This window comes from Taudactylus pleione, unplaced genomic scaffold (genome assembly GCF_031769625.1).
Source record: "Taudactylus pleione unplaced genomic scaffold, aTauple2 ptg000502l, whole genome shotgun sequence".
Taxonomy (NCBI): domain Eukaryota; kingdom Metazoa; phylum Chordata; class Amphibia; order Anura; family Myobatrachidae; genus Taudactylus; species Taudactylus pleione.
This window is the reverse complement of record NW_028284904.1, coordinates 4,782,369-4,805,662: the sequence shown is the minus strand read 5'-3', so window position 1 is coordinate 4,805,662 and position 23,294 is coordinate 4,782,369. Positions and strand designations below refer to the sequence as shown.

Here is a 23,294-nt window from a genome sequence, read left to right as displayed (position 1 = left end):
GGTGGCTGGCCAAACGGAGGCGTTCCCGATGGAACGCCTTCCATTTGGAGGCGGCCCCACTGACATCACGAGTGATGTCAGTGGTGAGCTTCCGGCTCTATTAAGAGCCAGAAGTTCACTGGGGCTTGCAGGAACGAGACCCTACCGCAAGGGTCTCGTCGCAAGCCCCGATGGTCGCGATGGTCAAGACCATCACGTCCATCACCTGGCCGCTCGCAATAGCTGTGGGTGGTCACCCACAGCTATGCGAGCAGCCCGGAGGCCGCACTGAAAAAAAAAAAAAAAACTCTGATTCAGAGCGTCCGGCTCTGAATCAGGCCCAGAGTCCCGGTTGGGATCTGTTGCCAGTTCAAAACTCGAATGTAAAAATTTAATGTGGGTTTTGGATTCTGACATTTTATAGCTGTTTTTATCGATTTTTAATTGAACTTTATCGATTTTTATCGGAATCCACAACACTTGATGGTGGTTTTGCAAAACCAAAACACTAAGATGAATCCAGATCCCAAGTCAAAACACGGGGGTTGGTGCACATCTCTACAGTTTACATCTTCCCCTCCTGCAGTGCAGCATGGTTTTTCCAAGGTGCAAAGTTACTTTTTTTTTTTGCTTTGCTACCAAGTCAGTATAATCCCCAGGATCTCGAGTATAAAAAGGCTGGACACGCGTTTCATGGACGTATTGCCTGCTTCATCAATAACAATAATAAAGGTTCAATTGTCCATACAGACGATGACAAATATATACAGTACATTGCCAATTGTACATGAATTTACTGAAGGTCACTGACCAGTCCAGTGTGTGTACTTGTCATGCACTGATCTGAGATTAGTTGTTTACAGAAGTCAATCTTTGTATTTGTGATCCTCTATACCAGTGATTCCCAACCTCGGTCCTCAAGGCACACTAACAGTCCTGGTTTTAGTGATATCCATGATTATGTACAGATGGTTAAATCAAAATAACTGAGGCACTAATTAAGTCACTTCTGCTCAAGTATGGCTATCCCTAAAACCTGGACTGTTAGTGTGCATTGAGGACCGTGGTTGGGAACCCCTGCTCTACGTGCACAGCTGAACCTTCATTGTTGTTACGCTTCTGGTGAAGCAAGCAGTACGTTCATGCTTAGTTTTTTCAGCAAAACTCACTTTACGTACAACGTAACATGATCTCAGTGTATTTGACACCAGGGCTGTAGAGAGCAATGGCGGACCCAGATGAAAGGAAAGGCGTGGCCATGCCTGCTTGAAAAAAAACAAAAAAACAATAAAAAATACTATGGGCGCTGCGACAGCACGCTCTGAGGAGGGGGCATTATTTCCCTTGCACAGCTCCTTAGACAGGCCTGGGTAAATAGTACCCACCCACCCCCAATTCTCTGCATCCTTGTTAGGCACCTCTAAACCCTTGTGACCTAGATGCCACTGTGTATTGGCATACCCACCAAAGGTAACATTAAAATTTAGGAGCTTGGGAGTCACAGTTTAGAGGTAAAGGTTGGCGATTCATATCATTATGGCCCCTCCCCCACTACTCCATTCCATGATTTGCGCACAGAATTTGGTTTATTTATTAACAGTTTCTTATAGAGCGCGACATATTAAGTTGCGCTTTACAATTGTAAACATTAATAGAACTAAACTGAGTAATAACAGACAGATATATAGGTAGGAAGGCCCTGCTCGCAAGCTTCAACATTAAACGGCGGTGGTGAGTAAATGATGGTGGTGGAGGTGGATGTGAACCAGGGCACCAACCACGAGCCACAATCTCTGGTACTGTTGTCTGTTCAGCTCAAACACCACATGCAAAGTTGAATGCAAATAGTTTTGCAAACATATCTTGCACTGTGCATGCTCCGGAGCTTAGCGCACAGAACAACAGGCAACTCAGTGTCATATACAACTCAGAAGCTTCTCCATTCGCACATAGGTTACGTTTTCTGGGGGGAGTCAAGGGCATGTTGACTTAACTCTGGGCTACATACAGCTGTGTGCAGGGGCGTAACTAGGTATTTGAAGGCTCCATGTACCACCTAGTGGTGAAAAATGTATATAACAAATGTAACTTTGACAAGGAAGATGGTCCCCCCTAAGCTCTTGGCACCATAGCAGCTGCACCCCTAGCACCTATGGTAGTTACACCCATGGCTGTTTGTTTCAGTACGTTTTCAGACAGATATTTTGCACCAAGCATTGGACTGGTGCAAGTGCCCAACAATAATAATGACGGCCATGAAACCAAGCGCATGAATAGGTGTGGCATTGCCAGAGCAGGACCACGGGGCGAAGCCCCCAGCACCAGGAAATATAGCACTGCCCAGAGTGCATGGCTGTACTGGCTGCATGCCCAGCAGGGTGCCATGCCAGGAACCCTGCCATCCAAATGCAAGTGCTGTGGGGCAGCGTTGATGTCACCCCCCTTAGCGATGGCACCACTCGTACAACCCAAAGTTACAGCTCTGCCAGGTGGTGCAGTTGCATACTCGGCATACAAGTGAATCTCTGCATTTAGCTGTGTGAATAAGCCCCATTATTGCCCCAGTGTCAGCTTAAAGTCTGTTTCTTGAAATTCAGTTTTATGGGGTATATTTATGAAATGGCAAAAAAGTGGTTTATGGCTTCATCATGTCTTCACCTGGGGGAGGCCTTTTGCGAAGGGTTCCTCTCTGACCCAACAATGTGAAGTTGGCTAATCCAAACAAAACATGGCGTTAGCTATGGGGCGACAAGCTAATAATTTTGGAGCTTGATGAATTTGTCCATTTTCTGCCCATCCAGGCAATTATTACTGATGTAGACAGTTCGGAACAGTGCCGATAGCAAGTTGGAGAAATCATATTTAATTATATATCTTTCCACAAAGAAACTGGGAGATATTAGAGGATCAGGGAAGCACCCTTCAGCTGCGCTGTGCTCTATGTCAGTGATTTTTGAGTCGCTTCTCTCTAACCTTATAAAAACCCAATCTTCTAATCCACAGCATCGCAGAGCTATTCAGGAGTGTCTGATTAGCCAAGCTGAAGGTGATCCTCTGAGTGTGCAACCAGATTACAGATTGGCAGTAACAAGATATTAATGCAAAGCTACGGTCAGCTCTAAGAATAATTCTTTCATGTCTGCAATTCAATGTATATAATATAAATACTCTGCCCTTCCAGGAGAACTCAGGGTGGTGATGGAAGTGGAAGACACCGGGGTGGTGCGTGTGGGGTGCTGCAGATCGCTGTGCCTCCAGACTGCGCACATCACTAGGGAGTGGGGAAGTAGGTGGGGCCTGGGAGGCTGATCCACTCTCTGAGAAATGCAGGGGGGGGGGGACGTCCCAAAATTCAGGGACATGTACATTTTAGTGCAGCGGGCGACCCTCACAGATCCCGCCCACTTCACTCGGGCAGTATTCCGTCATTGTGGCATTACGACACAAATGTCGGGCCTTGATAATGGCCCCTGCGCTAGCCAGCGCTCTCCATCAAACGATATTCCAAAAAAATACCAGCACTCTCCATCTTTGGGATAAATTTACTAAAGTGAGAGTTTTTAGAAGTGAGTTTTAGAAGAGATGTTGCCCATAGCAACTAGGGGTGTGCACCGGCCACTTTTCGTGTTTTGTGTTTTGGTTTTGGATCTGGATCTTTCTTCGTGTTTTGGATCTGGATTGGTTTTGCCAAAACCACCCTTCCGTGTTTTGGGTTCTGGGTTTTGTGTTTTGGATCTGTATTTTTTTTTTAAAAAGCATAAAAACAGCTAAAATCACAGAATTTGTTGGTTTCTCTGCTCCTATGCTATTATTAACCTCAATAACCTTAATTTCCACTCATTTCCAGTCTATTCTGAACACCTCACACCTCACAATAGTGTTTTCATGTCCAAAAGGTTGCACCGAGGTAGCTGGATGACTATGCTAAGCGACACGAGTGGGCGGCACAAACACGTGACCCATCTAGGAGTGACACTGCAGTGGCAGACAGGATGGCAGTTAGAAAAACTAGGCCCCAAACTGTACATAATGCAAAGAAAAAAAAGAAGTGCAAGATGGAATTGTCCTTGGGCCCTCCCACCCACCCTTATGTTGTATAAACAGGACATGCACACTTTAACAAATCAATCATTTCAGCGCCAGGGTCTGCCACACAACTGTGGCTGAAATGATTGGTTCGTTTGGGCCCCCACAAAACAAGCTGGCAATTAATGTGTCCCTGCACAAACTGGCTCTACGGAGGCAAGATGTCATCCTCATCCTCCTCATCCACCGATTCCTCACCCTCTTCAGTGTGTACATCCTCATCCTCACAAAGTATTAACTCGTCCCCACTTGAATCCACCACCACAGGTCCCTCTGTACCTTCTGGAGGCTGGTCTCCCTGGAAGAGCTGATAATTCATTTTGATGAACATCATCTTCTCCACATTCTGTGGAAGCAACCTCCTACGCCTTTCGCTGACAAGGTTCCCGGCTGCACTAAACACTCTTTCGGAGTACACACTGGAGGGGGGCAACTCAGGTAAAATAGAGCCAGCTTGTACAGGGGCCTCCAAATTGCCTCTTTTTCCTGCCAGTACAGGTATGGACTGTCTGACATGCCTACTTGGATGCTGTCACCGATGTAATCCTCCACCATTCTGTCAATGGTGACAGTATCATATGCAGTGACAGTAGACATGTCAGAAATTGTTGCCAGGTCCTTCAGTCCGGACCAGATGTCCAAACTTGGTCCTGCCTGCCCTACATCACCGCCAGCGGGTTGCTTAGGATACCTAAGTTTTTTCCTGGCAGCCCCAGTTGCGGGAGAAAATGAAGGAGCCGTTGACGTGTCACGTTCCGCTTCAGCTGACAGTGTGTTCACCAGCAGGTCTTTGCACCTCTGCAGGCTTGTGTCAGCCGGAAAAAGAGACACCACATAGGCTTTAAACCTAGGATCAAGCACGGTGGCCAAAATGTAGTGGTCTGATTTCAACAGATTGACCACCCTGGAATCCTGGCAAAGCGAATGAAGGGCTTCATCCACAAGTCCCACATGCCGAGCGGAATCGCTCCGTCTTAGCTCCTCCTTCACTTTCTCCAGCTGCTTCTGCAAAAGCCTGATGAGGGGAATGACCTGACTCAAGCTGGCTGTGTCTGAACTGACTTCACGTGTGGCAAGTTCGAAGGGCTGGAGAACCTTGCACAACACGGAAATCATTCTCCACTGCGCTTGAGTCAGGTGCATACCCCCTCCTTTGCCTATGTCATAGGTGGATGTATAGGCTTGTATGGCCTTTTGCTGCTCCTCCATCCTCTGAAGCATATAGAGGGTTGAGTTCCACCGCGTCACAACCTCTTGCTTCAGGTGATGGCGGGGCAGGTTCAAGAGTGTTTGCTGGCGCTCCAGTCTTCGGCACGCAGTCGCTGAATGGCGAAAGTGGCCAGAAATTTTTCGGGCCACCCAAAGCGTCTCCTGCACGCCCCTGTCGCTTTTCAGAAAATTCTGCACCACCAAGTTTATTGTGTGAGCAAAACATGGGACGTGCTGGAATTTGCCCAGATGTAATGCCCGCACAATATTGGTGGCGTTGTCAGATATCACAAATCCCCAGGAGACTCTAAGTGGGGTAAGCCACTGGGCGATGATTTCCCTCAGTTTCTCTAAGAGGTTGTCGGCGGTGTGCCTCTTACTGAAACCGGTGATACACAGCGTAGCCTGCCTTGTAACGAGCTGGCGTTTCTGAGATGCTGCTACTGGTGACGCTGCTGCTGTTGCTGCGTAAGGTGATACATCTACCCAGTGGGCTGTCACAGTCATATAGTCCTTAGTCTGCCCTGTTCCACTTGTCCACATGTCCGTGGTTAAGTGGACATTGTGTACAACGGCATTTTTCAGGACACTGAGTACACTTTTTCTGACGTTTCTGTACAGTCTCGGTATCGCCTGCCTAGTGAAGTGGAATCTAGACGGGATTTGGAACCGGGGACACACTACCTCCATCAATTGTCTAAATCCCACTGCACTAATGGCGGATACCGGATGCACGTCTAACACCAACATAGCAGTCAAGGCCTCAGTTATACGTTTTGCTTCAGGATGACTGCTGTCGTACTTCATCCTCCTCGCTAAGGACTGTTGGAGGGTCAATTGTTTAGTAAAAGTAGTGGTGTTCCTACTTCCTCTCTGGGATGATGAACGACTCCCAGCAGCAGCAACAGCAGCAGCGGCAGCAGTAGGCGTAGCAATGCAGGATCCTCCAGAGGAATCCCGGATAGGAGAGTCAGTCATGCCAGTGACATGGCCTGCAGGACTACTTCCGATCCTGACTAAGGAGGAAATTGACGAGGAGGGAGTTGACGGTGTGGTTTGCAGGCGCTTGGATACAACAGGACAACGGGATTTAGGTGTCCCTGGACTGCTTACGGTCTTAGCCAAAGTTTCTGAACTTGACAGTAACTTTTTATGAACGCGCTGCAGGTGCCGTATAAGGGAGGATGTTCCTAGGTGGTTGACGTCCCTACCCCTACTTATTTCACCTTTACATATGGTACATATGGCAAGACAGTTGTTGTCCGGATTTGGATAGAAATATTGCCAGACCAAAGAGGTGGAATGTTTGGTCTTCTGCCCAGGCATGACCGTGATGGGCTTTTTCATCCCACGGACAACAACTGTCTCCCCCGGAGCCTGATTTAAACAAACCACATCACCATCAGAATCCTCCTCGCCAACTTCCTCCTCAGCGCCAGCTACACCAGTATCCTCATCCTGTTGTACTTCAACAGTGACATCTTCAATTTGCATATCAGCAAGTGGACTGTGGGTGCTCCTTTCAGCACTTGCAGGGGGCGTGCAAATGGTGGAAAGAGCCACCTCTTCCCGTCCAGTGCTGGGAAGGTCAGGCATCGCAACCACCACCACACTTGGACTCTCCTTGGGGATTTGTGATATCTTCTTAGAAAGCACAGTTCTTCGCTGTGCTTTTGCCAGCTTAACTCTTTTGATTTTTTTAGTGGGAGGAGGGCTTCCATCGTCATGTGAAGCTGAACCACTAGTCATGAACATACTAGGGATCGACCTTAGCCGTTCCTTGCCACTCCGTGTCGTAAATGGCATATTGGCAAGTTTACGTTTCTCTTCAGCTGATTTAAATGTCTTTTTCAAGGTCATTTTCCTGAACTTTGCCATTTGGGATTGTATGTGCCCTCTACTATGACATTGGGCATCGGCCTTGGCAGACGACGTTGATGGCATGTTATCGTCTATGTCATGACTAGTGGCAGCAGCTTCAGCTCTAGGAGGAAGTGGTTCTTGATCTTTCTCTATTTTATTTTTATCGGAGAAAGTTTGGTCCTCCATTTATGTTATATCGATTTGATATATACGTGCGGCTAAACACAGAAAATAATTTTTTTTTTGGTTTGGACTGGAGTGTACTTTGTGGGTTACAGCACCCTTTAACGGTCAAGCCAGCCGGCCCTTTACTTATGACACAGGCGCACTCTTGGCACTACTTTGTTGATGCACGTGCGGCTACTGCGCACACAATTCACAAACACAGAAAATAATTTTTTTTTGGTTTGGACTGGAGTGTACTTTCGGGGGTTACAGCACCCTTTAACGGTCAAGCCAGCCGGCCCTTTACTTATGACACAGGCGCACGCTTGGCACTACTTTGTTGATGCACGTGCGGCTACTGCGCACACAATTCACAAACACAGAAAATAATTTTTTTTTGGTTTGGACTGGAGTGTACTTTCGGGGGTTACAGCACCCTTTAACGGTCAAGCCAGCCGGCCCTTTACTTATGACACAGGCGCACGCTTGGCACTACTTTGTTGATGCACGTGCGGCTACTGCGCACACAATTCACAAACACAGAAAATAATTTTTTTTTTGGTTTGGACTGGAGTGTACTTTGGGGGTTACAGCACCCTTTAACGGTCAAGCCAGCCGGCCCTTTACTTATGACACAGGCGCACGCTTGGCACTACTTTGTTGATGCACGTGCGGCTACTGCGCACACAATTCACAAACACAGAAAATAATATTTTTTTTGGTTTGGACTGGAGTGTACTTTGGGGGTTACAGCACCCTTTAACGGTCAAGCCAGCCGGCCCTTTACTTATGACACAGGCGCACGCTTGGCACTACTTTGTTGATGCACGTGCGGCTACTGCGCACACAATTCACAAACACAGAAAATAATTTTTTTTTTGGTTTGGACTGGAGTGTACTTTGGGGGTTACAGCACCCTTTAACGGTCAAGCCAGCCGGCCCTTTACTTATGACACAGGCGCACGCTTGGCACTACTTTGTTGATGCACGTGCGGCTACTGCGCACACAATTCACAAACACAGAAAATAATTTTTTTTTTGGTTTGGACTGGAGTGTACTTTCGGGGGTTACAGCACCCTTAACGGTCAAGCCAGCGGGCCCTTTACTTATGACACAGGCGCACGCTTGGCACTACTTTGTTGATGCACGTGCGGCTACTGCGCACACAATTCACAAACACAGAAAATAATTTTTTTTTTGGTTTGGACTGGAGTGTACTTTCGGGGGTTACAGCACCCTTAACGGTCAAGCCAGCCGGCCCTTTACTTATGACACAGGCGCACGCTTGGCACTACTTTGTTGATGCACGTGCGGCTACTGCGCACACAATTCACAAACACAGAAAATAATTTTTTTTTGGTTTGGACTGGAGTGTACTTTCGGGGGTTACAGCACCCTTTAACGGTCAAGCCAGCCGGCCCTTTACTTATGACACAGGCGCACGTTTGGCACTACTTTGTTGATGCACGTGCGGCTACTGCGCACACAATTCACAAACACAGAAAATATATTATTTTTTTAGCACTTGGGGGGAGCACCCCTGATGGACAGAGCACCCCCTGGACAACACTACAGCACTCCTTTAGGACTGGGACACTGCACAGGACTTTGGAGTGGACACAGCCCCTATGGAGAACTGACTGCACAACACAGTCCAGCCAGCCCCTATGGACTTTGAAGTAGTGGACACAGCCCCTATTAACAACAGCAGCACAGCACAACACAGCCAGCCCCTATGGACTTTGAAGTAGTGGACAACAGCAGCACTACACTACACTACACTACACAGCCCTAACTCCCACCCTCCCTCTTCACTGTCCACAGCCGAGTGAGAAAATGGCGCCGACGCGGGTACCTTATATAGGATCCAAAACCCGCGAGACTCGGAAGGCGGGATGATGACGTTTTGCCTCGATTTCAGATCCGAGTCAGGCGGGAAAAGTCGAGCCTGACTCGGATCGGACTCGGATCGGGGGGGCTCGGGGGGGTTCGGATTTCAGAAATCCGAACCCGCTCACCCCTAATAGCAACCAATCAGATTCTACTTAACATTTAACTAGCACCTTCTAGAAGATAACAGCTAGAATCTGATTGGTTGCCATGGGCAACATGTCTTCTAAAACTCACTTCAAAAAACTCTCACTTTAGTAAATTTACCCCTAGTAGTGGAACAGATCTTTTGCTCTAACACTTCAGTAAAAAAATGTCTGAACATTGGAATAAAGATTTGTTTCGCTACTAGATGGAGAATGCTCATCTTTTGGCAGATTATTTTGGATTTGCACAGATGTGGCTTCTTCTACCAGGCATCCAGATGATGGATGGAATATTACAGTATAGACAGTATTACAATGGAATAAAACCCGCTCTTTACTAAATACACCCCACAATAAATACCATTACACTACTTTGCTTCCTCACTGACTGAAATCAGCCTGCGGCGATGAGACGTTGCCTCAATGCTCAGTTTCTATTTATTTTGTCCATAGCAACTGATAATGTTTCCTCAAGAAACAAATGACGATATTACAATTACAAACAATTAAGAAGAACAAAGACATGCATCTTCCATCCGTCAGCAAGTGACAATCATGTTGGGGAATTATGGAAATGTACTAACATGAACCCTTTTTACAGAGAATTTACAGAGAATTATGGAACCGACCGGCTGAAGATTTACACTGGGAGAAACTCCATTTTAGGAGATTGTAATGTGTTATTTGTACCATTTAAAATAATATATCTTAGAGTGCAGCAGTGACAGCACACACAGGCCAGCAGCGGTTACCTGCATTTAGTGGCATCCGTTCATTAACATTTGAATCATCAAACTTATTTTGATAAGCCATTGAGCCATACAGTATATGGTATTATTGATTTCTGCTTTAGTTATCCTCTGGTCACTTTATTTATTTTTTGTCTCTCTAAAAAGGGATCACCAAAAATGCCTCAGCTTCCTCAGAGACATCAGTTCAACCAAACAAAATGGCTGCCTTCACTATGTTAGTGACAAGTCCACTTATAGACTGACACGATGGGGCTGAAGCAAGTCAGCCTCAATGACCCAAGCAAGGAACTAAAGGCCTGATTCAAAGTCGCACGTTATGGCGATATTCACGCAAACGGCCGTTGTTTTTGCTTCTGTGCATGTGTTTGGAGTCCTACTGCGTTTTTTTTTTTTTAACAGAATGACCTGTGTAGCAGATGGATGCACAAGGCTATTATTACAGCACAGTTTATGTGAATGCATCTGGTGATATCCACTCTCCCTGTTGTGGCTGAAATGTAGGATTCCTGTTTCTTTATTCTAGATCATGATTCAAGGTGATGGAATGTAACTGTAAGGGCACCGAGCATTTCATAAAAATTCAGCCGGCTAGCTCAGTGATATACAGGCTCAGTGATATACAGGCTCAGTTATACAGGCTCAGTGATATACTGCACATGCTAATGGTCTGTGTCTTGGTTCTCATGTATGTTTGGAACTGTTTTGAATCTTAGTAAATAGACAAGTAAGGAAGGAAAGGGCATTTAAACAGATTTATGGCCTTAGAGAAGATCATGACTATTGATGACTAAAAATTCAGGAATGTGTAGAACAGAGAGGTGAAGAACAATGACACAAGGGGAATGAAAGTATGGTTTATAGACATAAAACTAAATTATATTATTAATTAAAACTCGTCAACGATCGGATGCATTTTTCTAAACAAAGAATATTACTTATTAATATACGTAACATTGAATCCAATGTGGCGGTTTTAAAACACACTACAGGTTTATAGAAAATGTAATCGTCATGCACAACGCATTTCATCTTGATTTAGTGCATTTGACTCACTTATACATATACTTCTTAACATCGACGTTCTTGGCAGCAAGACGGGGGTCCACCCTTTGGTGGCAACGTAAGCAGTGATAGCGTACTACTCGGCTACACAACCTGTATGGAGTCTGGACTAATGTGGCTATCAATATGAAATGCGAGTGGACGTGCTGGGAGCAGTAGTCTTACAGACAGAAAGTTAAACAGGGGTATAAATGCACTTTGGCCAGGGCAGTGCCAGATTAAGGTCCAAATGGGCCTGGAGCTGAAATTTATGAAGGGCCTATTGTATACTGCCGCAGGGGTGTGACTAATGATGTGGGGGGCGAGACGTGTGTGTTGGGGAGTGGTCTGTACAGGGGGGGGTGGTTAGCACCATGATGGGCATAGCTAGCACCAACCTACCACCACCCCAATGACCCTCCCCTCTTCGCATATATATTTGTGCCCCCCTCCCCCCCACACACACACATGTATTTTAGTAGGCCAATAGTAGTCACCTATCGCATCACCTTTGTGCAGGCACAGGTGTAAGTATTGCTGTCTGTACTATACTACCTTTTAACCACTACCACTCATAGAGACCATCCCTCGAACACTTAAGTACACATCATTCACAATCGCTCATCGACCCCATATTTCACCATCTGTAATCCGTCTCACCACCACTCCCTGGCCCTAATGCTGACTGATATACCCCTCACTCTCCATCATACCCTGACCACATAACAGACACAAATACCCCTCACTCTCCATCATACCCTGACCACATAACAGACACAAATACCCCTCACTCACATAATACCCTGACCACATAACAGACACAAATACCCCTCACTCACATCATTCCCTGACCACATAACAGACACAAATACCCCTCACTCACATCATTCCCTGACCACATAACAGACACAAATACCCCTCACTCACATAATACCCTGACCACATAACAGACACAAATACCCCTCACTCACATCATTCCCTGACCACATAACAGACACAAATACCCCTCACTCACATCATTCCCTGACCACATAACAGACACAAATACCCCTCACTCACATAATACCCTGACCACATAACAGACACAAATACCCCTCACTCACATCATTCCCTGACCACATAACAGACACAAATACCCCTCACTCACATCATTCCCTGACCACATAACAGACACACAAATACTCCTCACTCACATCATACCCTGACCACATAACAGACACACAAATACCCCTCACTCACATAATACCCTGACCACATAACAGACACATATACCCCTCACTCACATAATACATTGACCACATAACACACATATACCCCTCACTCACATTATACCCTGACCACATAACAGACACAAATACCCCTCACTCACATCATTCCCTGACCACATAACAGACACAAATACCCCTCACTCACATAATACCCTGACCACATAACAGACACAAATACCCCTCACTCACATCATACCCTGACCACATAACAGACACACAAATACCCCTCACTCACATAATACCCTGACCACATAACAGACACATATACCCCTCACTCACATAATACATTGACCACATAACACACATATACCCCTCACACACATAATACCCTGACCACATAACAGACACATATACCCCTCACACACATAATACCCTGACCACATAACAGACACACAAATACCCCTCACTCACATAATACCCTGACCACATAACAGACACACAAATACCCCTCACTCACATAATACCCTGACCACATAACAGACACATATACCCCTCACTCACATAATACCCTGACCACATAACAGACACAAAAACCCCTCACTCACATCATGCCCTGACCACATAACAGACACAAATACCCCTCACTCACCATCATGCCCTGACCACATAACAGACACATAAATACCCCTCACTCACATCATGCCCTGACCACATAACAGACACAAATACCCCTCACTCACATAATACCCTGACCACATAACAGACACAAATACCCCTCACTCACATCATGCCCTGACCACATAACAGACACACAAATACCCCTCACTCACATAATACCCTGACCACATAACAGACACATATACCCCTCACTCACATAATGCCCTGACCACATAACAGACACAAATACCCCTCACTCACATCATGCCCTGACCACATAACAGAGACTCAAATACCCCTCACTCACATCATGCCCTGACCACATAACAGACACAAATACCCCTCACTCACCATCATGCCCTGACCACATAACATACACAAATACCCCTCACTCACATAATGCCCTGACCACATAACAGACACAAATACCCCTCACTCACATAATACCCTGACCACATAACAGATACAAATACCCCTCACTCACATCATTCCCTGACCACATAACAGACACACAAATACTCCTCACTCACATCATACCCTGACCACATAACAGACACACAAATACCCCTCACTCACATAATACCCTGACCACATAACAGACACATATACCCCTCACTCACATAATACATTGACCACATAACACACATATACCCCTCACTCACATTATACCCTGACCACATAACAGACACAAATACCCCTCACTCACATCATGCCCTGACCACATAACAGACACAAATACCCCTCACTCACCATCATGCCCTGACCACATAACAGACACATAAATACCCCTCACTCACATCATGCCCTGACCACATAACAGACACAAATACCCCTCACTCACATAATACCCTGACCACATAACAGACACAAATACCCCTCACTCACATCATGCCCTGACCACATAACAGACACACAAATACCCCTCACTCTCATAATACCCTGGCCACATAACACACATATACCCCTCACTCACATTATACCTAGACCACATAACAGACACATATACCCCTCACTCACATAATACCCTGACCACATAACAGACACAAATACCCCTCACTCACATCATGCCCTGACCACATAACAGGCACAAATACCCCTCACTCACATCATGCCCTGACCACATAACAGGCACAAATACCCCTCACTCACATAATGCCCTGACCACATAACAGACACAAATACCCCTCACTCACATCATGCCCTGACCACATAACAGAGACTCAAATACCCCTCACTCACATCATGCCCTGACCACATAACAGACACAAATACCCCTCACTCACCATCATGCCCTGACCACATAACATACACAAATACCCCTCACTCACATAATGCCCTGACCACATAACAGACACAAATACCCCTCACTCACATCATGCCCTGACCAGATAACAGACACAAATACCCCTCACTCACATCATGCCCTGACCACATAACAGGCACACAAATACCCCTCACTCACATCATGCCCTGACCACATAACAGGTACACAAATACCCCTCACTCACATCATGCCCTGACCACATAACAGACACAAATACCCCTCACTCCCCATCATGCCCTGACCACATAACAGACACAAATACCCCTCACTCACATCATGCCCTGACCACATAACAGAGACACAAATACCCCTCACTCACATCATGCCCTGACCACATAACAGACACAAATACCCCTCACTCACCATCATGCCCTGACCACGTAACAGACACAAATAACCCTCACTCACATCATGCCCTGACCACAGAAGACACAAATACCCCTCACTCACACCATACCCTGACCATATAAGAGACACACAAATACACCTCACTCACATCATTCCCTGACCTCATATCAGACACACAAATACCCCTCACTCACATCATGCCCTGACCACATAACAGACACAAATACCCCTCACTCTCATCATGCCCTGACCACATAACAGACACACAAATACCCCTCACTCACATCATGCCCTGACCTCATATCAGACACACAAATACCCCTCACTCACATCATACCCTGACCACATAACAGACACAAATACCCCTCACTCACATCATGCCCTGACCACATAACAGAGACACAAATACCCCTCACTCACATCATGCCCTGACCTCATATCAGACACACAAATACCCCTCACTCACATCATACCCTGACCACATAACAGACACAAATACCCCTCACTCACATCATGCCCTGACCACATAACAGAGACACAAATACCCCTCACTCACATCATACCCTGACCACATAACAGACACAAATACCCCTCACTCTCATCATGCCCTGACCACATAACAGACACACAAATACCCCTCACTCACATCATGCCCTGACCTCATATCAGACACACAAATACCCCTCACTCACATCATACCCTTACCACATAACAGACACAAATACCCCACTCACATCATGCCCTGACCACATAACAGAGACACAAATACCCCTCACTCACATTATACCCTGACCACATAACAGACACAAATACCCCTCACTCACATCATACCCTGACCACATAACAAACACACAAGTACCCCTCACTCACATCATGCCCTGACCACATAACAGACACAAATACCCCTCACTCACATAATGCCCTGACCACATAACAGACACAAATACCCCTCACTCACATCATGCCCTGACCACATAACAGACACAAATACCCCTCACTCACATCATGCCCTGACCACATAACAGGCACACAAATACCCCTCACTCACATCATACCCTGACCACAAAACAGGCACACAAATACCCCTCACTCACATCATGCCCTGACCACATAACAGACACAAATACCCCTCACTCACCATCATGCCCTGACCACATAACAGACACAAATACCCCTCACTCACATCATGCCCTGACCACATAACAGGCACACAAATACCCCTCACTCACATAATACCCTGACCACATAACAGACACAAATACCCCTCACTCACATCATGCCCTGACCACATAACAGAGACACAAATACCCCTCACTCACCATCATGCCCTGACCACATAACAGACACAAATAACCCTCACTCACATCATGCCCTGACCACAGAAGACACGAATACCCCTCACTCACACCATACCCTGACCATATAAGAGACACACAAATACCCCTCACTCACATCATGCCCTGACCTCATATCAGACACACAAATACCCCTCACTCACATTATTCCCTGACCACATAACAGACACAAATACCCCTCACTCACATCATTCACTGACCACATAATAGACACAAATACCCCTCACTCACATCATACCCATATCACATAACAGACACAAATACCCCTCACTCACATCATACCCTGACCACATAACAAACACACAAATACCCCTCACTAACATCATGCCCTGACCACATAACAGACACAAATACCCCTCACTCACATCATTCCCTGACCTCATATCAGACACAAATACCCCTCACTCACACCATACCCTGACCATATAACAGACACACAAATACCCCTCACTCATACCATACCCTGACCATATAACAGACACACAAATACCCCTCACTCATATCATACCCTGACCTCATATCAGACACAAAAATACCCCTCACTCACATCATACCCTGACCTCATATCAGACACAAAAATACCCCTCACTCACATCATGCCCTGACCACATAACAGACACAAATACCCCTCACTCACATCATTCCCTGACCACATACCATTTTTAAAATCTGACATAAAATGAAAAACACCAAATTATATTTATAACATTTTAATTTCTTAAATTAAATGTTCCTACCTCTCAGTTGGGCCCGTTGTTATTCACTCCTCCTCCTGCTAGCTGCATTACGCAGAAGCTTCTCTGTTGCTGTCTTTCTGTCACCGGCCTGGGACACAGGGGTAGCCCATTTTTAAAAGGGGGTTCACAAAATCCAAAAGAAAAAATGGCACAAATACAGTATATAAATAAATACACAGGTAAATGGAATATATATTATGCTTGTAATAATAATGTTAGTGTAAATGCTATCTAAATATATTAACCTCAAAAATTCTCATAGAGAAGGTAAATGGGGTAAAGTAATAATAAGTAACTGACAATTATCTATTCTGACGAAGCCCATTTACCTTCTAAGGTTTATATATTCAGATAGACAGCCTTTATTCTAATATTACTATTGCAGTCATAATATCCATTTTATTTATATTATTCTTTCCATCTTACATTATTTCTTTGTGTTATCCTCCGTCATTTGATATGTCTGATTGTACCCCTCTTGGTCTGTATGTCCTGTATTGTTTATCCCCTCCCCCATAACTATATGTGTTGCACTAAGCTTCCCATCTCACCTGTATGTTCTGTCTTGTGCTACCCCCTCATCAGGGGCGTTTTAAGAGAGGAGGGGGCTCGTGTGCACTCCTCATGCGAGGCCCCCTCCTCTCTCTCTAGTGGCTGGCAGCCGACTAAATCGGCTGGCCAGCCACCGGAGCATTAGTAGACTCCGGGCACTAGAGTGTCCCCGGAGTCTACTGCGCATGCGCAGAATGCCGGAAAAATGGCCGCTGCGACCATTTTCCGGCGTTCTATGCATGCGCACTAGACTCCGGGCACACTCTAGTCTACTGCGCATGCGCAGAACACTGGAAAATGGTCACGGCGGCCATTTTTCCTGTGTTCTGAACAGCAATGACACCCGACATGGGACCTTGGGACAGGTAAGTTTAAAAAAAATATGGGTGTAGTGTGTGCGGTGCGGGGCCCCCTGGAACCGGGGGCCTGTGTGCCCCGCACACACTGCACCCATTATAGATACGCCATTGCCTCTCATCTGTTTGTTCTGTATTGCACTACCCCCCTCATCTGTATGTTCTGTGTTGTATCCCCCTTCCTCCTCCTCCTGTGTCCATCATTATTTTCCCAAAGCCTCCTCTGTGTCCGTTATTATGTTCTCTCCCCATCCACTATATCCATTAGTATGCCCCCCCTGTATCCATTATTATGTCCTCCCCTCTCTATCTATTATTATGTCCCCCCCTTATGTCCATTATTATGTCTTCCCACCCTTTGTCCATTATTATGTACTCCCCTCTGTGTCCATTATTCTGTACCCCCCCTGTGTCCATTATGTCCCCCCTGTGTCCATTATTATATTACCCCGTGTCCTTTATTAGGCCCCCCTCTGTGTCCATTAATACCCCCCTCTGTCCATTATTATGCCCCCCCTGTGTTCTTTATTATGCCCCCTCTCTGTATACATTACCCACCCCTCTATGTACATTTTTATGTCCCCCCTGTGTTCTTTATTATGCCCTGTCTCTGTGTCCATTATTACCCCCCCTGTATGTCCATTATTATGCTTCCCCTCTGTGTCTATTGTTATGTCTCTCCATATGTGTGCATCATTATGTCCTCTCCCCTCTGTGTCCATTACTATGCTCCCCTCTCAGTGTACATTATGGTGTTCCTCCCCTTCCCCCTCTCTGCACACGCTCCCCCCTTTACGTAGTTCACTTACCTTCCTTTACCTTTCCATTGTCTTCTCCCCACTGGCACTGGTACTGACAGGAAGGTCGGAGCTGTCGACGTCAGGTGTGTCTCCTCCTTAGTCCACCATGAGAGCCCGGCGCGGGCCGCGCGGTCGCATCTATGTGATGTCACGCAGCTTGACATCACATAGTGTAGAGGAGGGGCTGAGGTACGCTACGCGGCGCAGGGAGGGCTTGTGAAGTGAAGCCTTCCACTGCGCCGCTCAGGCGGCCAGGACTCTGAGAAGATTCTCCCGGGTGGGTGGGATTGGGAGGGGGGTGTGACCTGGAGGTAGTGGTTGGGGGTGCAGTTTGAAAGGGGAGAACCTCGGACGGCCGCTTGTTCTGACAGGAAAAAAAATAGTTCCTGTCTTCAGCGGATCCTCCTTGGCGGTGTGGGCCTGTTTTTATGGGTGGGCCTGGAGCTGTAGCTCCACCCGCCCCATTGTTAATCCGGCCCTGGGCCAGGGTACATGTGGTACTAAATATGTAACACCCCATTGGTGCTGGTGGCGGTTAGTCCACACGTGGTACAGCTTAACCAGTACTTAGATTTATTGAATCAGGTAGAACAACCAGTAGGGATGTCACAGGTGTAACAGCGAATTTCACTGCTCAATCCACGCTAACAACTATTTTTTCTTTTACCCAGTGGCTCCACGTCTTCAACATCTTGGGGGTCTTCTGAGTTTTGAACACATTTCAGGCTTTAGTACATCCCGCCCCAAGTGCTAAGAAACAGAAAATGGGTTTTCATACCTTCCACAAAATCTATCCAGACCACGCCCCCATCTCCCCAAGCCACACCCAGATCCACGCAAAATCATGGATCCACGCTCTTTCCGATTCCTAAAATCGGGACTCTCAGGGGGTACAGCCTTTTATAATAATATTTCGACAGTATATTTTGCACATTTACTAGAATGCTGCTGTATCTGTCTCCTGCCTCCCAGTTCCATATTACAGTTCTTGGGAACTAGGCAATTAATGCCAAAAGGAAACGGAGAATAAATATTAAATAAAGAGAAGCGAGTAAAAATATGACACATTTCCAGAACAGATCATTATTATCTCTCTCCAATTTCGCTCAAAGGATTTGTTATTTCTGAATCTCTATGAGCCAGTGACCGAAACATTCTTGGCTACAAACTTGAGCGATAGAAAACTAAGATCTATACACAGAGCTGACAGATTTATTGGCAACTCTATAGGGAGAAAATTGTAATTGTGCTGTTCCCTGAATCTTCATCATCATCATCATCATCGTGCCAGCACTATATGCAAATCAACTGCAGTTGCTGGAAAGTATTTCATATGCATTTAGTGCCTGGAGGACAGTAGGTGAAAACTCCTAATTGTAGTCACATGCTGCCAGTAACCTTGATAACTATATAAAGTAAGATAGATAGATACTGTATGGGATAGATAGATAGATAGATAGATAGATAGATAGATAGATAGATAGATAGATAGATAGATAGATACTGTATGGGATAGATAGATAGATAGATAGATAGATAGATAGATAGATAGATAGATAGATAGATAGATAGATAGATAGATACTGTATGGTATTAGCTAGATAGATAGATAGATAGATAGATAGATAGATAGATAGATAGATAGATAGATAGATAGATAGATAGATAGATACTGTATGGGATAGATAGATAGATAGATAGATAGATAGATAGATAGATAGATAGATAGATAGATAGATACTGTATGGTATTAGCTAGATAGATAGATAGATAGATAGATAGATAGATAGATAGATAGATAGATACTGTATGGTATTAGCTAGATAGATAGATAGATAGATAGATAGATAGATAGATAGATAGATACTGTATGGGATAGATAGATAGATAGATAGATAGATACATACTGTATGGGATAGATAGATAGATAGATAGATAGATAGATAGATAGATAGATAGATAGATAGATAGATACTGTATGGGATAGATAGATAGATAGATAGATAGATAGATAGATAGATAGATAGATAGATAGATAGATAGATAGATAGATAGATACTGTATGGGATAGATAGATATATAGATAGATAGATAGATAGATAGATAGATAGATAGATAGATAGATACATACTGTATGGGATAGATAGATAGATAGATAGATAGATAGATAGATAGATAGATAGATAGATAGATAGATAGATAGATAGATAGATAGATACTGTATGGTATTAGCTAGATAGATAGATAGATAGATAGATAGATAGATAGATAGATAGATAGATAGATAGATAGATAGATAGATAGATAGATACTGTATGGGATAGATAGATAGATAGATAGATAGATAGATAGATAGATAGATAGATACATACTGTATGGGATAGATAGATAGATAGATAGATAGATAGATAGATAGATAGATAGATAGATAGATAGATAGATAGATAGATACTGTATGGGATAGATAGATAGATAGATAGATAGATAGATAGATAGATAGATAGATAGATAGATAGATAGATAGATAGATAGATAGATAGATAGATAGATACTGTATGGGATAGATAGATATGAGCTAGATAGATAGACACTATGGGCGGAATTCAATTGATTATTCCCCCCTTCGCACCCGACGGAGCTATTCTATTGTTGCTCCTGTCGGGTGCGATCAGCTGCTAGCGCTCAATTTCAGCTCGCAGCCCCAGGGGGGTGCGGGCTGAAATCGGCGAAAAGTGTCCTGTTTGGGCACCCAAACGGCACTTTTCGCGATCGCGCCCAGCACTTTGGTCGGGGTTAGCCGTTTTACGCAGCTAAACCCGACCACTTTGGGTGCGATCAGCGTGAAACGCTGGCACAATTGAATAGCGGCCCGCGATCTCCTGTCACTTTAGACGGGAGATGCGGGCCGCGAAATCAATTGAATTCCGCCCTGTATGGAATAGATAGATTAGATAGATAGATAGATAGATAGATAGATAGATAGATAGATAGATACTGTATGGTATTAGCTAGCTAGATAGATAGATAGATAGATAGATAGATAGATAGATAGATAGATAGATAGATAGATAGATAGATAGATAGATAGATAGATACTGTATGGGATAGATAGATAGATAGATAGATAGATAGATAGATAGATAGATAGATAGATAGATAGATAGATAGATAGATAGATACATACTGTATGGGATAGATAGATAGATAGATAGATAGATAGATAGATAGATAGATAGATAGATAGATAGATAGATAGATAGATAGATAGATAGATAGATAGATAGATAGATGTTCTTATAATGTACAAGCAGCATACAATGTATTTGGGCATTCCCACAATACTCCATTGTATGTTAATGACACTGGAACCTGGAGACAATTGATTTGAAGCTACAGTACGTGACTGATTGTCATTCACATTTTTGGATTATAAAAGGGTGTTTAATAGAAATTACGACTGTGTTAAATGCAACTGACTGGCGCAGGTCTGATGTCAAAGTGGGAGTGGTAATGCCTCATTTGCACATCAGGTCTCCTTGGAGATGCTATGTCGCATGTCTCTGGAGGGGGCATGGCCACACAATATTGCGCCCATGGCTACGCCTCCATGGGCTTTGATGCGACATTTCATTCATTCTTTCCACCATACACATTTTACATAGTATCTATAAACTCACTAAACTGACTGGCATGGCTGCATATGCCCCAGCACCTTAAAATACGACAATTCGGCCAAGCTGGCGCATTTATGCAAATGAGGATGCTATAAATATATGATGTATGCATGCAGGCTATAGATATATGATGTATGCATGCAGGCTATAGATATATGATGTATGCACGCAGGCTATAGATATGTGATGTAATGCACACAGGCTATAGACATATGATGTATGCACGCAGGCTATAGATATATGATGTATGCATGCAGGCTATAGATATATGATGTATGCACGCAGGCTATAGATATGTGATGTAATGCACACAGGCTATAGATATATGATGTAATGCACACAGGCTATAGATATATGATGTATACATGTAGGCTATAGATATATGATGTAATGCACGCAGGCTATAGATATATGATGTATGCACACAGGCTATAGATATATGATGTATGCACACAGGCTATAGATATATGATATATGCACGCAGGCTATAGATATATGATGTATGCACGCAGGCTATAGATATGTGATGTAATGCACACAGGCTATAGATATATGATGTATGCACGCAGGCTATAGATATATGACGTATGCACGCAGGCAGCTTTGCAATTGCAATCCATGCAGACATGGTAATGCACAGGAGGCATCACGCATTACCAATGCAGCATCGGATAATCTGCGTACCATCGGCCGGCTGCGGTGACCCATGGGGTCCCGCAGCCAGCCCGCCGCAGTTTAGAGGAAGAGGCCAGGAAATCTCCGTCAGCCGTCGGAGATCCTGGCTTCCTCCCTCCCCCGCAACAGCAGCGACACGCCTCCGTTTCGGGAAAGGGAGGGCATCGCCGCCCCCTCCCGGTCCCCAAATGGCAGTAGACTGTCAATCACTGACAGCCTGCTGCCAGCTTACGTGTGGCCTCGCAGACCCGTTCTGCGCATACACATAACAGGTCTGGCACTTGCGCAAATTCCCGAACATTGGGAATCTGCATTCAGGAGTGCACTAGGGTGCACTGCTGAGTTAGGCCCTGAGTGTTTTCAAGTATTATCATGTAAATGAATTTCAGAATCTCCCAGGTGCCATTAAATTCGGAAAATGAACACAGATGATACAATTTATAGTGGAAGGGATTCAGCAGGTGTCAGAATCTTGG

At 45.0% G+C, this 23,294-nt stretch overlaps 1 protein-coding gene across 3 annotated transcripts in view; it reads right to left on the bottom strand.

The window, feature by feature from the left end:
* Positions 1 to 23,294, bottom strand: part of KCNIP2 (potassium voltage-gated channel interacting protein 2) — a 507,168-nt gene that overhangs the window by 251,024 nt on the left and 232,850 nt on the right. The gene's annotated exons all lie outside the window — the stretch shown is intronic.